Source organism: Manis pentadactyla, chromosome X, assembly GCF_030020395.1.
Source record: "Manis pentadactyla isolate mManPen7 chromosome X, mManPen7.hap1, whole genome shotgun sequence".
Lineage (NCBI taxonomy): Eukaryota > Metazoa > Chordata > Mammalia > Pholidota > Manidae > Manis > Manis pentadactyla.
In genome coordinates this window covers 14,078,965-14,094,916 of record NC_080038.1, presented here as the reverse complement: position 1 = coordinate 14,094,916, position 15,952 = coordinate 14,078,965, and the positions used below count along the sequence as shown (strand labels likewise).

The window sequence follows — 15,952 nt, the reverse complement described above, 5'->3', positions numbered from 1 at the left end:
TTCCTTGATGGCAATGCGTACTACTCTACAGCCAAGAACCTGCCTACACCTGAACTCCTGTATCTGCCCACAAGCCTCACCTTCCCCACCATCTCCATCTGTGCAATTTAGTTTTCCTACAAGTGTGGAGAATCTTTTCTCTGCTTATTTCTGCCTTTGTTCCCAATTTATCAAGGCCTCTTTGTCCTCTGGTCCTTTCTTCCATGGTGTTGGTATCATTGTCAGGAACTGTGAGCCACTGTCTGCCCCTCAGTCTGGGCCACTAATTAATCATTAGGTTCAAAATGAAATGCTTAGCCTTCCAGAATGCTGCATGTCACTGGGTTTATTGTCATTGTTGATCCTTAGACTAGCATCATGTTACTCCAGAGGGCAGTGGAACAACTGCCTGGAGCTGTGCTGCCCTTAGCCTGTTGTTTCACCGACTGTCCCCAGCCTGTGTGGGCCCTGTGGCTGGCCCCTGAGGCCTCTGAGCAGCCTTGGAGCACATGAGTTCTGATTCTTGGATACAGCCTCTCCGAGAGCTTTCTCGGCACTGGAGCAGGGCTCTAAATACATAGAGATCATTCCTTTCTACCCAAACCACTTGCCCTTTTGTTTTCCTGGTCACTCTGGTATTACCCTGGGTTTTAGCCAGCTTGATAAATAGAGGAAGTTAGATGCATTGCCAGCCTCCCTGATGTCATGGGTTGGGGCAGTCTGCAACTGTGGGAGGTTTCAGTTAATCCTAGCAGTTGCTGAATTTGCTGTTCTTCTCTGACAAGTTTCTCTGTTCCAAGCCTTGTCTTACATAAGTCTACATGGTTCCTTTTGTGACTTGCCCTTCCCTTTCAATGATGTAAAAGCCCAAGCTTTGGAAGTCATTTTGTTTTGTTACTGGAGTGTTGGTGCTCATCGGATTCTGATTCCTGTTTAGTTTCTGTAGGCGATAAAGGATGGTGGGTGTGTGGTGGTGATAGTGGCAAGGATGGGTCTAGAAGCTGAAGGATGCAGTTCTTTAATTAAGTTTAGGCCTCTGTGGCCATCAGCCATTTTCACATCATTGCTTTTGACATTCTTTTCCACAGCTTGCTCAAGTGAGTTCCTGCTCCCAGCTGGGAATCGGGTTTCTTGGCTCTGAGACCAGAAGTCTTTGGGCTCGCAGTGGGGCCTTTCTAATTGGATTAGAGCAGGGCCAGAGGAGATGGTGTCCAGCTGAGTGAGTGATGGCATTACCTCCTAGTTAGCCTCTGAGCTTGATTTAGGAGCTCAGTTTGGAGAACCTGGATGGCTTGACCCTCTGTTTTGCTTGTTGTTGCTAGAAGAATATATTTAATTGTCTAAGTAATATATGAATACGTGTATGGGTTCTATTAGCCTTCGTCCTTTCCATCACACTCCTATCTGTGGAGGCTTGGTAGGTTTCCTTTCAGGCTTTTTCATATGCATTCAGCTTGTCACTATATAAAATACCATACATATATATAGCTTTGCTTGTTTCTTAACATATTCTAGTATATATATTATTAACAAACTTGGTTTTTTCACTTGACTTATATATATTGAAGATCTTTATATGTCAATACGTATAGATAAACTTCATTTTTTTTAAGCATTACATAATATTACACAATATGGTTGGACCATCATTTATTTGACTGTTCATCTACTGATGGATACTTAGGCTTTCACCCCCCCTTGCACAAAGCTGCAGTGATAGTGTTTGTTTGTGTAGGTCTGTCAATATTTCTGAAGGGACAGTCTCTGGAATTAGAATTTCTGGATCAAAAAGTATGCACATTTAACATTTCAAAATATAGCTAAGCTATTCTCTAAGTTTATAGTTCCACTAACAGTATATGCAAGTGTTCATTTACCCACATGCTCTCCAGCTTCAGATATTATTAGGCTTTTTAAGTTTTTTAATCCAGCAGGCAAAACAAATTTCATTTTTGATTGCCCTCTTATTTACCTGAGAGTGTTCCAAATGGGGCAAAAAGAGCCTCATATGACTTAATAAACTTGGTTACCAGGAACCATTAAGCATACTTTATTGTGGTTATCAATAAGGTTTCGGAAGAGGCAATGTGCTTGAATTGTGAAATTTCATCAGAAATCCTCAGGTAGAAAATCCTCATTTGCACAAATGCAAAGTGAAATTATTTCCATACTCAAGTCACAATTGATTTTCTTTGTTTATTTGAATGTTTTTCAGTTGTTAATCCTACATTTATTCCACGTTGAGATTGGGAAATGTGTTTGTAATTTGTTCATCCTAGGACAGGACAATATGCTTGGCCTTCATTTTTTTTCTTATTTAAACATTGCTTAATGAAGTTTTTCTGACATATTGGGCTTTAGTTTATTAAGGACTACCCTTTTTTTCCCTCTTAAAGAACATATTGTGATCAATAGAAACTCACCATGACTCCTTATTTCTTCTTGGAATTCCTATTCTGGATTCCTCTTTGAGCATTGCATTTCTAACTTAACAGTCTGCTGACTGAGGCAGGAGTAGGTCAGTTGATTCCAAGATCATCCTATAGATTGTTTCCTCTTGCAAATCTTGATTTGAAAATCATCATGTCCACATTTTACATGAGGGGATACATCCACTGTGTGAAGTGACTAACAGCTGTACCAATGTTTTGGTTTACAAGTAAAGCACCATGGAATATTCTGAAAATACAAGTCACCTTGTCAACAATGCTCTGCTTTGGGAGGGCACATTATTTCCTTTCCCCAGCACGCATGTGCCTTGTCTATCACTCATGACATTGCCAATGCCCCCATCTCTCCCCTTCACCTTTGAGCTAAATTTAACAATCCATACAGAGTTACTTACTTAGTCCCTCTGTGGAGAAAGAATTCTGCCTTTGGCTTTGGGGGCACAGAGACATAAATGACCCAATCCTTGATATCAAGGAGTTTAGACTCTAGGGACAGTAAGTCACAAAAACACGAGGAAATATCTAACAAAGCATGGTCCCTAAAAGGAACCACCCCTCCCCAGATCTGATCTCTTAATTGTCCAGTTTAATGAAGCCTGAGACTGAGCAGTAACACATGCTCCTAAAACATTAACTAGTTCAGCTCAAAAACTGGCTTTGGGCTTGTCTTCTGTTTATATGTTCCTTAAAAGAAGGGTTTACTTCCTCCATTTCTTTTGTAACTCTGCTGCCAAGTTCAAGTCTTGGTAGACAGCAGGGGGTCTGCAGGTCCTCAGCCCCCATGGACTGACTGTAGTAGTATTGAAGCATTATGGTGCCAAGAAGGCCCAACTTTCCATGTCTCTAATTTTCTTTTCTTTTTTTCATTTTCAGATTTGTGCAGTTTCTCCATCTTTTCTTCTGAACTTTCTGTCAGGTGAGTGAGGCTATTTCTATGTGATAATGTAGAAATAATGAACATTTGGTTGTTTTGGTTTTTACTTTTCTTTCAAATTACCCTCCTTCATTTACCATCCGATCCCCTTTAACTATTCTATTCTTTTTTGGTTCATTTGTTTTGTTTTGTTTTGTTTTGAACTCCTTGCTCCCAGTTGGAGCTTTCCTTCAGACATTTTCTTGGCCTTGGGGATTCTATTGTTAAGCCATTTCTTCTTGGTAACCCAGTTGTTCTTGAAAAACTTTCAGTAGTGGGTACAGAATTTGAAGTTACACGGTGCAGTAAAATCTGGGGAAGGAGAATGATCGTTTACATAGGACTCATTGCAATTTTGTTTTACTATTTTTCCCTTTTATTCTCCTTGGATAGGTTTCTCTGTCTCCAGCAGCTCTTCTCATGTTCTGAAGTGGACCAGTGAAGAGTTCTATCTCTTACCTACAGTGCTATGTGCATGAAACTTCCAAAGGCTCCTCCCAACCAGATTTCTGCTCCCAACTCCCTTCTACATAGAAATTCTGAAGCCACTACTGACTTATGCTTCTGGTTTCCTTTAAGACTTGTAAATAGTGGTTTTCTGGGACTTCACTGGTATAAATAAGAGAAATCTTGTAACCAATGCAAGTATTTATTATAATTAATATAAATTATAATCGCCCTATTATAATGTAGATGTTAAGTAATATACATAATAATTATAATAAATGATAATAAGTTACTGGTCTAAACAAGGTTAAAATACCTGAGCAGGGTCACACACCTAGTTAAACGGCCAGACTCCATCTTTGAAGCAGGAGTCAGCACGGTATGATGATAAAAGCAAGGAAGGACACAGAGTGCTTGCTGGTGGGTGATTTGCTTTCCTTAGTACCTGACTTCTCTGTATATCTGCTGCATTCCTGCCCCCACAGCCCCGGTCAGATCACTATTTTGAGGGTGCTTTGAAAGCTATTTCTCTCCTCTACATATTCATAGAATTATTGTGCAGTGACAGATTCCAGACCAAGTCAATTAAGGAATTTTTTTTGAGTGCCTGCTGTGGGTGGAGTTGCATGCTGCACGGTTGGGGTGAGATGGAGACCAAGTCTATATAGGAAAGGATATTGTATTCTGGTGCCTTGTTTTTGTTTTTAGGCCAAGTTGAGTCTCATGGGCCATGAAGAGAAAGTATCTTTTGAGTTAAAAAGTCACTATTTGGCCACATCAGTGACCAATGAATCTAAGTAGTGGCTATAAGCTCCTGAGGACAGGAGAGATAGGTCTTATTGATTGTAGTATCTTGAGTCCCTAGTATAGTACCTTGCATGTAATAGCACCTCAATAAATCTTTGTAAACTAGATGAGTAAATGTGAGAAACAATTCTAAAACCTATTTACATTTGGCACTGGAGTGTAGTATAAATTTGTCTTCTGCTTATGCTTAGATATAATAGCTAACATTTCTTGTCCATACTGAGACCTTCTTTGTATTATCTCATTTCATCCCTACAGAACTCTGTGGGGTAGATCCTATTATTACCTCCATTATTTCAGATGAAGGGTTTAGGTCCAGAGGTTAAGGAACAGGCCAAGGTTACACTGTAAGTGGTGAGGCTTGGATTCAAAGACAGGCAGATGGCTCTGCTGTGCATGCTCTTCTGTTTGTGTTTGGGGGGTTAATTCACACATGGGCCATCAAATAAGGATGGGAGATTACAGGTGGAGAAATTTGGAGATGAGTGAAGGAGGTAAAAATTATAACACCTTTCACAAGGTTTTGTGGTATTTGTTTAAGTACATGATTTATTTCTAATTTTGTGTATCTGATACTGACTGAGTTGTTTTATTAAATAAAGCTTCTTTTTTTCTGCATTAGAAAGCACTTATGCTTATTAACAAAATCGTTTTGTACTGTAAAGACCAAATACTTTTCCTTCCATTTGCTTCTAGAGATGTGAAAGCTTCATATTACAGTCATGACATATAGTTCTCCATTGCTATGACAAATGATACACAGAGCTGCTGTTTTGGAGTTCATATTCAGTACCTACCAGTTAACCCAGTTTCTGTCATCTTTAGGACATGGTTTATTTTGGCATATGGGATGCCATTTCTCTTATTACAGCATTGCTGGCTTTAGTTCTTGGTGACTTTATCTTCAAAAAATTTTGTTGCTGAAGTTGAGAATAGTTCCTTTTGTCCTATATTTATTCAGATCACCCCAGTGTACAAGGTTTGAAATTGCTGCTAGACATTTTTGTGAGCATTCCAGAGAATTCTGTAAATAGTCTCATTTGATTTATGAAATGGGTAAAAATGTGAGGACTTTACTTACCAGATTTTGGCACCAGGATTATCCGAGACTTGTAAAAATGGATTAGGCTTTGTGTGTTCTTTTTTCTCTAATCTTTGAGTTTTTACGAGATTGCAATTCTTATTTATTAAATATCTGATACTATTACCAGTGAAAATATCTGGCCAGGAGTTTTCTTTGTGGGAAAATTTTTGAGACCAAATGGTTATGTCTATACAGGTTTATTATTTCTTCTTGATTCCTTCTTGGTGAGTTGCATTTTTTTCCCCTAGGGATTTGCCCATTTCAGTCTTGCAGATTTTCAAAATTATTGAATAAAGCTGTCCCTAAGATCCTTTTACCTTTTATGTTTGTAGCATTTTCAGTTATGTTGCTGTTTAAATTCTTTATGTTGGTTATGTACTTATTACTTGCTCTCTCTCTTTTCTTCCCCCTTCTTCCCTCTCCAACTCCTCCCCTCTTAATTCTGCCAGAATTGTCTTTCCAAAGAACAACCTTGGCTTTGTTAATAACCTTTATTTTATGACTTTTTCCTATATCATATTATGCTTTTATTTTTATTATTTCTTCTTATTTTGCTGTTCTTTTGCAAACTTCTTGAGAAGCTTATTAACTCATTAATTTTAAGATTTTCTCCTTTTCTAATATGTACATTTAAAATAGAAATTTCACTCTAAAGATCTTTAGCTCTAGCCCCCTACATGTTTTGATATATAGTGTCTTTATTGTTGATCGTTAAATATTTTCTAATGTATGTTATGACTTCTTCTTTGACCCATTGTCAGATAACATTGTCATGTTATTTGTTAAATAACAATTTAACTTTTTATTACAGTTCAATTGTGTTGTGGTCAGAGAACATGATCCTTTCTTTTTTTCCAATTTTGTAAATTGTTCTTGAGACTTCCTTTATGGCCTGATTGGTTTTCATAAATATTCTATGTGCGCTTGGGAAGGTTAGGTACTCTGTAGTTGTTGAATGGAGGGTTCATATATGGTCTAAGTCAGGTTGGTTAAATGAATCATTCAAATATTCTATATCCTTAGTGACTTCCTTATTTGAACTTTATCAACTGATGATAGAGATGTGTGAATATCTCTCAATATGATAATGAAATGTGTTCTGTTTCTCATTGTATTCTGTTAAGAATACTACTTTGTATTTTGAGGGTACATTATTAGTTGCATTCACATGTAAATTTGTTCAGTCTGCCTGTTAAATTGATCCTTTTATGAATGAACCATTTTACAGGTAATGCTTTTTGCTTTAAAGTATGTCTTCTGATATTAGTATAAACATCTTTTGATTAGTATTGGCATTGAATATATTTTCCACCCTTTTATTTTCAAACTTTCTGTATCAGATGTTCTACTTGTGTCCTTATAAATAGCATGTAATTGGATCTTACTATTTTTTTCAGTCTGATAACCTTTGCCTTTTAATTGAATCATAGTCCATTTTTATTTAATGAATCATTGATTTCTTTTTTTTTTTTTTTTTTTTTGTAGATAATTATTTTTTATTGAAGGGTAGTTGACACACAGTATTACATTACATTAGTTTCAGGTGTACAACACAGTGATTCAACATTTATATACATGATAATCTAGGTACCAGCTATCACCATACCAAGTTGTTACAATATTTTGACTATATTCCTTATGCTATACATTACATCGCAGTTACTTATTTATTTTACAGTTGGAAGTGTATACTTTTTTTTTTTTTTTTTGGGAGGGCATCTCTCATATTTATTGATCAAATGGTTGTTAACAACAATAAAATTCTGTATAGGGGAGTCAATGCTCAATGCACAATCATCAATCCACCCCAAGTCTAATTTTCGTCAGTCTCCAATCTTCTGAAGCATAATGAACAAGTTCTTACATGGAGAACAAATTCTTACATAGTGAATAAGTTACATGGTGAACAGTACAAGGGCAGTCATCACAGAAACTTTCGGTTTTGCTCATGCATTATGAACTATAAACAGTCAGTTCAAATATGAATACTCATTTGATTTTTATACTTGATTTATATGTGGATACCACATTTCTCTCTTTATTATTGTTATTTTTAATAAAATGCTGAAGTGGTAGATAGATACAAGATAAAGGTAGAAAACATAGTTTAGTGTTGTAAGGGAACAAATGTAGATGATCAGGTGTGTGCCTGTAGACTATGTGTCAATCCAAGCTAGACAAGGGCAATAAAACATCCACGTATGCAGAAGATTTCTCTCAGAACGGGGGGGTGAGGTTCTAAGCCTCACCTCTGTTGATCCCCAATTTCTCACCTGATGGCCCCCCTGCGACTGTGCCTGTCTTAGGTTGTTCCTCCCTTGAGGAATCTTACCCGTCTCTGGCTAACCAGTCATCTTCCGGGGCCATACAGGGAAATGTAAAGTTGGTAAGTGAGAGAGAAGCCTTATTGTTTGAAATGGTTAGCTTTTTATTTCTTTGCATATTTATGCCCTGTAGCTTCTATGCCCATCATTTGTCTTGAGGTATCTTTACCACTTGGAAGAATTATGATACTCGGTAAATTTGATATGAGGCACGAATTCTATTTAAGGGTTGTAATTAGGAAGGAAGAAAAGCTATAGAAGTAGCAGGCGGAAGAAAACATGGGAAGATTGATTATTTCTTTGACATATCTTCTTGTAGAGTAACTTCAGCATGTATAGGTTTTAAGCTACTACTTAAATTGCACACACACATTAACATAATAGGAGTATAGTTACATAACCAAAGCATATCTGTAATTACCAGCCATCTCCAGTGAAACCAAGAAAACCAGTTAGGCACCTTAGGCATTTGTGAAAACTTATCTATGATATGGTGGATATTGTCCAACTGAACTTGAACAGTCTGAGAGAAATCAGACAAATTAAAACAACCCATTCCTGGGGAATGTTCACATCCCTTATGTTCTTTTAACAGTAAATAGTCTGTAGTTGTAAGATTTTGGAGCGCTACAATCCTTTGCACTTCTCCTAATTCTTGGTTGAGTTCCAACAGTATAGATCCAGTCAAATTTGTTGTTTTACTGTATGCACAGGCCAGCTTAGATATCTCCTTCATTCCCATGGCAAGTCCAGGAGCTGGTGGGATGAGTGCATCTACAGCTGTAGCAGTGCGTGGATCTTTGTTGGGGTTTTTTGATGATCATCTTCTGGCATGAGTCTTCCAGAGAGTGCTGATGTTGGAAGTTCTCTTTCATATCGTATCTTAGTTCATTTTCGGGGTAGCCCAATTAGGCTTTGATCCTCTGTATAAACACAAACAGACCCTTTGCCTACACTTTTATATGCCCTTTGTACCCTTGTGTAGAACTCATTGGAGCTTACCACACAGGAACTGCCCTTTTTTTTGTTTGTTTGTTTTTTGTTTTTGGTATCACTAATCTACACTTACATGACGAATATTATGTTTACTAGGCTCTCCCCTATACCAGGTCTCCTCTATAAACCCCTTTACAGTCACTGTCCATCAGCATAACAAAATGTTGTAGAATCACTACTTGCCTTCTCTGTGTTGTACAGCCCTCCCTTTTCTCCTACCCCCCCATGCATGCTAATCTTAATACCCCCCTACTTCTCCCCTCCCCTTATCCCTCCCTACCCACCCATCCTCCCCAGTCCCTTTCCCTTTGGTACCTGTTAGTCCATTCTTGAGTTCTGTGGTTCTGCTGCTGTTTTGTTCCTTCAGTTTTTCCTTTGTTCTTATATTCCACAGATAAGTGAAATCATTTGGTATTTCTCTTTCTCCGCTTGGCTTGTTTCACTGAGCATAATACCCTCCAGCTCCATCCATGTTGCTGCAAATGATTGGATTTGCCCTTTTCTTATGGCTGAGTAGTATTCCATTGTGTATATGTACCACATCTTCTTTATCCATTCATCTATCGATGGACATTTAGGTTGCTTCCAATTCTTGGCTATTGTAAATAGTGCGGCGATAAACATAGGGGTGCATCTGTCTTTCTCAAACTTGATTGCTGCATTCTTAGGGTAAATTCCTAGGAGTGGAATTCCTGGGTCAAATGGTAAGTCTGTTTTGAGCATTTTGATGTACCTCCATACTGCTTTCCACAATGGTTGAACTAACTTACATTCCCACCAGCAGTGTAGGAGGGTTCCCCTTTCTCCACAGCCTCGCCAACATTTGTTGTTGTTTGTCTTTTGGATGGCAGCCATCCTTACTGGTGTGAGGTGATACCTCATTGTAGTTTTAATTTGCATTTCTCTGATAATTAGCGATGTGGAGCATCTTTTCATGTGTCTGTTGGCCATCTGTATTTCTTTTTTGGAGAACTGTCTGTTCAGTTCCTCTGCCCATTTTTTAATTGGGTTATTTGTTTTTTGTTTGTTGAGGCGTGTGAGCTCTTTATATATTCTGGACGTCAAGCCTTTATCGGATGTGTCATTTTCAAATATATTCTCCCATACTGTAGGGATCCTTCTTGTTCTATTGATGGTGTCTTTTGCTGTACAGAAGCTTTTCAGCTTAATATAGTCCCACTTACTGATTTTTGCTGTTGTTTTCCTTGCCCGGGGAGATATGTTCAAGAAGAGGTCACACATGTTTATGTCTAAGAGGTTTTTGCCTATGTTTTCTTCCAAGAGTTTAATGGTTTCATGGCTTACATTCAAGTCTTTGATCCATTTTGAGTTTACTTTTGTATATGGGGTTAGACAATGGTCCAGTTTCATTCTCCTACATGTAGCTGTCCAGTTTTGCCAGCACCACCTGTTGAAGAGACTGTCATTTCGCCATTGTATGTCCATGGCTCCTTTATCAAATATTAATTGACCATATATGTCTGGGTTAATGTCTGGATTCTCTAGTCTGTTCCATTGGTCTGTGGCTCTGCTCTTGTGCCAGTACCAAATTGTCTTGATTACTATGGCTTTATAGTAGAGCTTGAAGTTGGGGAGTGAGATCCCCCCTACTTTATTCTTCTTTCTCAGGATTGCTTTGGCTATTCGGGGTCTTTGGTGTTTCCATATGAATTTTTGAATTATTTGTTCCAGTTCATTGAAGAATGTTGCTGGTAGTTTCATAGGGATTGCATCAAATCTGTATATTGCTTTGGGCAGGATGGCCATTTTGACGATATTAATTCTTCCTAGCCACGAGCATGGGATGAGTTTCCATCTGTTAGTGTCCCCTTTAATTTCTCTTAAGAGTGACTTGTAGTTTTCAGAGTATAAGTCTTTCACTTCTTTGGTTAGGTTTATTCCTAGGTATTTTATTCTTTTTGATGCAATTGTGAATGGAGTTGTTTTCCTGATTTCTCTTTCTGTTGGTTCATTGTTAGTGTATAGGAAAGCCACAGATTTCTGTGTGTTGATTTTGTATCCTGCAACTTTGCTGTATTCCGATATCAGTTCTAGTAGTTTTGGGGTGGAGTCTTTAGGGTTATTTATGTACAGTATCATGTCATCTGCAAATAGTGACAGTTTAACTTCTTCTTTACCAATCTGGATTCCTTGTATTTTTTTGTTTTGTCTGATTGCCGTGGCTAGGACCTCCAGTACTATGTTAAATAACAGTGGAGAGAGTGGGCATCCCTGTCTAGTTCCCGATCTCAGACGAAATGCTTTCAGCTTCTCGCTGTTCAATATAATGTTGGCTGTGGGTTTATCATAGATGGCCTTTATTATGTTGAGGTACTTGCCCTCTATTCCCATTTTGCTGAGAGTTTTTAACATGAATGGATGTTGAACTTTGTCAAATGCTTTTTCACCATCTATGGAGATGATCATGTGGTTTTTGTCTTTCTCTTTGTTGATGTGGTGGATGATGTTGATGGAGTTTCGAATGTTGTACCATCCTTGCATCCCTGGGATGAATCCCACTTGGTCATGGTGTATGATCCTTTTGATGTATTTTTGAATTCGGTTTGCTAATATTTTGTTGAGTATTTTTGCATCTACGTTCATCAGGGATATTGGTCTGTAGTTTTCTTTTTTGGTGGGGTCTTTGCCTGGTTTTGGTATTAGGGTGATGTTAGCTTCATAGAATGAGTTTGGGAGTATCCCCTCCTCCTCTATTTTTTGGAAAACTTTAAGGAGAATGGGTATTATGTTTTCCCTGTATGTCTGATAAAATTCCGAGGTAAATCCATCTGGCCCGGGGGTTTTGTTCTTTGGTAGTTTTTTGATTACTGCTTCAATTTCGTTGCTGGTAATTGGTCTGTTTAGATTTTCTGTTTCTTCCTGGGTCAATCTTGGAAGGTTGTATTTTTCTAGGAAGTTGTCCATTTCTCCTAGGTTTCCCAGCTTGTTAGTATATAGGTTTTCATAGTATTCTCCAATAATTCTTTGCATTTCCCTGGGTTCCATCGTGATTTTTCCTTTCTCGTTTCTGATACTGTTGATTTGTGTTGACTCTCTTTTCTTCTTAATAAGTCTGGCTAGAGGCTTATCTATTTTGTTTATTTTCTCGAAGAACCAGCTCTTGGTTTCATTGATTTTTGCTATTGTTTTATTCTTCTCAATTTTATTTATTTCTTCTCTGATCTTTATTATGTCCCTCCTTCTGCTGACCTTAGGCCTCATCTGTTCTTCTTTTTCCAATTTCGATAATTGTGACATTAGACCATTCATTTGGGATTGCTCTTCCTTTTTTAAATATGCTTGGATTGCTATATACTTTCCTCTTAAGACTGCTTTTGCTGTGTCCCACAGAAGTTGGGGCTTAGTGTTGTTGTTGTCATTTGTTTCCATATATTGCTGGATCTCCATTTTGATTTGGTCATTGATCCATTGATTATTTAGGAGCGTGTTGTTAAGCCTCCATGTGTTTGTGAGCCTCTTTGCTTTCTTTGTACAGTTTATTTCCAGTTTTATGCCTTTGTGGTCTGAAAAGTTGGTTGGTAGGATTTCAATCTTTTGGAACTTTCTGAGGCTCTTTTTGTGGCCTAGTATGTGGTCTATTCTGGAGAATGTTCCATGTGCACTTGAGAAGAATGTATATCCCGCTGCTTTTGGATGTAGAGTTCTATAGATGTCTATTAGGTCCATCTGCTCTACTGTGTTGTTCAGTGCTTCCGTGTCCTTACTTATTTTCTGCCCAGTGGATCTATCCTTTGGGGTGAGTGGTGTGTTGAAGTCTCCTAGAATGAATGCATTGCCGTCTATATCCCCCTTTAGTTCTGTTAGTATTTGTTTCACATATGCTGGGGCTCCTGTGTTGGGTGCATATATATTTAGAATGGTTATATCCTCTTGTTTGACTGAGCCCTTTATCATTATGTAGTGTCCTTCTTTATCTCTTGTTACTTTCTTTGTTTTGAAGTCTATTTTGTCTGATATTAGTACTGCAACCCCTGCTTTCTTCTCGCTGTTGTTTGCCTGAAATATGTTTTTCCATCCCTTGACTTTTAGTCTGTACATGTCTTTGGGTTTGAGGTGAGTTTCTTGTAAGCAGCATATAGATGGGTCTTGCTTTTTTATCCATTCTGTTACTCTGTGTCTTTTGATTGGTGCATTCAACCCATTAACATTTAGGGTGACTATTGAAAGATATGTACTTATTGCCATTGCAGGCTTTAAATTCGTGGTTACCAAAGGTTCAAGGTTAGCCTCTTTAGTATCTTACTGCCTAACTTAGCTCGCTTATTGAGCTGTTATATACACTGTCTGGAGATTCTTTTCTTCTCTCCCTTCTTGTTCCTCCTCCTCAATTCTTCATATGTTGGGTGTTTTGTGCTGTGCTCTTTCTAGGAGTGCTCCCATCTAGAGCAGTCCCTGTAAGATGTTCTGTAAAGGTGGTTTGTGGAAAGCAAATTCCCTCAGCTTTTGTTTGTCTGGGAATTGTTTAATCCCACCGTCATATTTGAATGATAGTCGTGCTGGATACAGTATCCTTGGTTCAAGGCCCTTCTGTTTCATTGTATTAAATATATCATGCCATTCTCTTCTGGCCTGTAGGGTTTCTGTTGAGAAATCTGACGTTAGCCTGATGGGTTTCCCTTTATAGGTGACCTTTTTCTCTCTAGCTGCCTTTAACACTCTTTCCTTGTCCTTGATCTTTGCCATTTTAATTATTATGTGTCTTGGTGTTGTCCTTCTTGGATCCTTTCTGTTGGGGGTTCTGTGTATTTCTGTGGTCTGTTTGATTACTTCCTCCCCCAGTGTGGGGAAGTTTTCAGCAATTATTTCTTCTAAGATACTTTCCATCTCTTTTCCTCTCTCTTCTTCTTCTGGGACCCCTATAATACGGATATTGTTCCTTTTGGATTGGTCACACAGTTCTCTTAATATTGTTTCACTCCTGGAGATCCTTTTGTCTCTCTCTATGTCAGCTTCTATGCGTTCCTGTTCTCTGATTTCAATTCCATCAATGGCCTCTTGCATTCTATCCATTCTGCTTATAAACCCTTCCAGAGTTTGTTTCATTTCTGCGATCTCCTTTCTGGCATCTGTGATCTCCTTCCGGACTTCATCCCATTTCTCTTGCGTATTTCTCTGCATCTCTGTCAGCATGTTTATGATTCTTATTTTGAATTCTTTTTCAGGAAGACTGGTTAGGTCTGTCTCCTTCTCTGGTGTTGTCTCTGTGATCTTTGTCTGCCTGTAGCTTTGCCTTTTCATGGTGATAGGAATAGTTTGCAGAGCTGGGACGAGTGATGGCTGGAAGGACTTCCTTTCTTGTTGGTTTGTGGCCCTCCTCTCCTGGGAGAACAGCGGCCTCTAGTGGCTTGTGCTGCGCAGCTGCGCGCAGACAGGGTTTCTGCTTCCTGCCCGGCTGCTATGGAGTTAATCTCCGCTGTTGCTGTGGGCGTGGCCTGGCTCGGGCAGCTACTCCAAAATGGTGGAGTCGCGTTGGAGCAGGAGCTGCTGGGAGGCTATTTATCTCCATAAGGGGCCTCCCTGCTCCCTGCCGTCCAGGGGTTAGGGTGCCCAGAGATCCCCGGATTCCCTACCTCTGGATTAAGTGACCCGCCCTGCCCCTTTAAGACTTCCAAAAAGCACCCGCCAAAACAAAACAACGACCACCAAAAAAAAAAAAAAGAAAAAAATTTTTAAATTAAAAAAAAAAAAAGTTTTTAATTAAAAAAAAAAAAAGGTGGTCGTTCGTTTTTCTTTATTCTCCGGTGCCAGCCTCAGGCCTCTGCTCACCGGTCTTTCTGCCCTGTTTCCCTAGTATTGGGGGCCCTATCCCTTTAAGACTTCCAAAAAGCGCTCGCCAAAACAAAACAGCAAAAAAGCAAAAAAAAAAAAAAATGGTCGCGCGCTTTTCTTATGTCCTCCGGCGCCCAGCCTCCAGTGCCCGCTCACTGTTCTTGCTGCCCTGTTTTCCTAGTATCGAGGGCCCTGCACTCTGGCCCGGATGGCTGGGGCTGGGTGTTCGGCAGTCCTGGGCTCTGTCTCCCTCCCGCTCTGCCTATTCTTCTCCCGCCGGGAGCTGGGGGGAGGGGCGCTCGACTCCCGCCGGGCCGGGGCTTGTATCTTACCCCCTTCGCGAGGCGCTGGGTTCTCTCAGGTACGGATGTGGTCTGGATATTGTCCTGTGTCCTCTGGTCTTTATTCTAGGAAGGGTTGTCTTTGTTATATTTTCATAGATATATGTTGTTTTGGGAGGAGATTTCCGCTGCTTTACTCACGCCGCCATCTTCCCGTCCTCCATGTTGATTCATTTTATCTGATGGATTAAAACGGTTTACTTCCAAGGAGACAAATTCTCAGGAGGCCAGCATTGTGGCCTGGTAGAAAAAGTCAGAGTCCCACCAAACAGCCAGATGACCTTGACCCATCCCCTAGAACACATCAGACCTCTTTCTTCCTCTGTAGAATAAGGTTTGAGGCTAGTGAATTCTGAGTTCCTTTCTGGAAATAAATTGCTCTGATCCTCTTTCCAGAACAAAAACTAAATGCTTATGCAGTAAATCTTTTAGGCCAGCTGTACGAATTCCAGATCGAGTAGAGCTGAAGGCATTTGTGTACAAGAGTTTTCTTGTAGAGGTTTCGTTCACTAAATATAGCTTTTCATTAAAAAAAAAAAAGGAACAATACTTTTGGAGGGGGAACTGAGTTCAGAAGTTAAAAATTAATATTTAAACTTTTAAATGAAACTTTTTGTGACATAACATAAGTTTAAAATTCAGTGAATTTCGGCAATTGAGCACACCCATGTAACTAGTACACAGCATGTTAGCCGTGCCCCCTTGTGCCCACTGCTAATTATTATACCCTCTCCCCCTTCCAATGACAATCACTCTCCTGACTTCTTCATCAATTAGTTTTGCCTGCTCTTGTCGCTCATATGAATGGAATTATGTACAAT

The 15,952-nt window shown here is 39.2% G+C and overlaps 1 protein-coding gene across 5 annotated transcripts in view; it reads left to right on the top strand.

Moving 5' to 3' along the window:
- Positions 1–15,952, top strand: part of ADGRG2 (adhesion G protein-coupled receptor G2) — a 119,417-nt gene that overhangs the window by 33,877 nt on the left and 69,588 nt on the right. For 4 of the 5 annotated variants that reach the window (XM_057495951.1, XM_057495950.1, XM_036912867.2 and 1 more), the window contains exon 2: positions 3,303–3,345. The exons of the other annotated variant lie outside the window; for it this stretch is intronic. The gene's annotated coding sequence lies outside the window, so the exon portion shown is untranslated. The remainder of the gene's footprint in view (positions 1–3,302; positions 3,346–15,952) is intronic. 5 annotated transcript variants of the gene reach the window in all.